The sequence below is a fragment of the Nicotiana sylvestris genome, chromosome 3, assembly GCF_000393655.2.
Source record: "Nicotiana sylvestris chromosome 3, ASM39365v2, whole genome shotgun sequence".
In the NCBI taxonomy this organism is placed as follows: Eukaryota; Viridiplantae; Streptophyta; class Magnoliopsida; order Solanales; family Solanaceae; genus Nicotiana; species Nicotiana sylvestris.
The window spans coordinates 112,061,992-112,064,094 of NC_091059.1; positions in this window are offsets into that span (position 1 = coordinate 112,061,992).

Here is a 2,103-nt window from a genome sequence, read left to right on the forward strand (position 1 = left end):
CGGGTAGTTTGACTAGACACATATTGAAACACCCTAGAGATAAAGCTAGATTTTTACAAATGAAAGCTGTGCAAGAGGGACAAGTGTAGATAGTACGGTTAACCCTAGTACAGGTTCAAATCTAGTTCAATCGGGAATTAACACTATTACCGGTAGCATTTTATATTATGATCCAAATAAAGATCGTGAAGAATTGGCAAAAATGGTTACTGTTATGTGCTTACCCTATAGTTTTCCTTCTAACCCTCATTTTGTGCATTATATTAGAAGAGTTTTTAATCCTACTTATAAAGGATGGCCTCGCGCAACCGTAAAGAGCGATATTTATAAATATAAACATGAATATGAACAATATTTGCGCTATTTATTTACTCATATAGATTGTCGCATTGCTATTACTACTGATATTGGTAGAAGTGGTAATGACTGTGATTATCTAACTGTTACAAGTCATTGGATAGATGAGGAGTGGATAATGCAAAAGCGCATTATTGCTTATAGAATAATTAATTCACGCCACACAGGTAAGTTTATTGCTAACACAGTTGCAGATATTTGTAGATATTTTTGCATTAGAGATAAAATTATGTCGGTTTCAATGGATAATGCTTCTAGTAACACTAACGCTATAGGCTTGCTTACAACTACACTAAATCCTGCATTTAGTAATATTTTTCATGTTAGATGTATTTGTCATATTTACCATTTAATCGTCGGTGTTGGTATGAAAGTTTTAAATGTAGAAATTGAAAAGGTTAAAATGGATCTTAATTGGCTTTTTTATTCAAACCGTAGAAGTAGACTTAGAGGCTATTTTAAAAAATGTGATGAATTTGGCCTTAGAGAAAGAAATGTTCCTAAACCTTGTCCGACTAAATGGAATTACATGTATGAAAGTTTAGTTTTTGCATATGAATATAGGAACCCAATAAGCACAACGTATAATGCTCGTGTAGGTGATGGTGATGATGATGATGATGATGAGCACCTTACAAATCAAGATTGGAGTAATGTTAAAATGCTTGTAGACTTTTTAGAACAATTTCATATTGCTACAAATGAATTATCTGGCCAATATTATCCTACTATTTCTAAATGTTTAGTTTATATTGCAGCACTTGTAGATTTATTTACTCAATTTTCAGAGGGTGGAGTAATTTATCAAGAAGCTATTAATTCTATGAAAGCTAAGTTTAAAAAATATTTTTTCCCTATCCCCCTATTTTTGGTGTTGCTGCATTGTTAAATCCTACAATGAAATTAGGAGGTCCTCACTTTTGGTATTCAAAAATTTATAACGCTTTATCACTTTCAGCTGAGGAATTTGCTACACTTGGAGATGCAAAAGCCTCAATTAAAATAAATGCTCAAACTATTTATAATGCTTATCAACTTGCCTTAGATCAAGCTAGACCAAATGTTCCAACTCCTACTTCGTCTAGTTCGCAAGCATCTAAAAGAACTGCGGGCCTAAAAGCCCTTAGTTCTTGGACGGAGTTCAGGGGTTCTCAAGGTGATAATTTTGGTGATAGTTCACAACTAAATGAGCTTCAAGTTTATTTGTCGCAGGGACTTGAATCAGAGAATCCCGACGGCTCCTTCGATGTTTTGGAATGGTGGAAGGACAAACAAAAACACTATCCGGTTCTTTCAAGGATGGCTCGAGATATTTTAAGTGTTCAAGCTTCAACAGTAGCACCGGAGAGCGCATTCAGTCAAACGAGACTTCAAATCGGTGATCATAGAGCGTCTATGAGGGAGAGCTTGGAAAAATCAGTACTCTTCAGAGATTGGATCCGTTCGGAAAGAAGAAATTTTGGACTTGCAGAATCACAACCGGAGATAGATGAAGCTTATGAAGAAATGCTAGCGGAACTTGCGGAGGATGCTGCTTCGCCCGGAAGCGGTGATGAACAAGCTTCTTTTCCACCACTACCAACGGAAATTCCTCCGGACCTTGAAGGATTTATGAGATTTGTTAGAGATAATACATAGACTAACATGTAACTTGTATTTTGGCACATCTTCCTTAGTTTTTTTCCTTTTAATGGTGGTATTAGTACCTTGTTGTGCTCATTCCATTGGGGGGGGGGGAAGACTAAG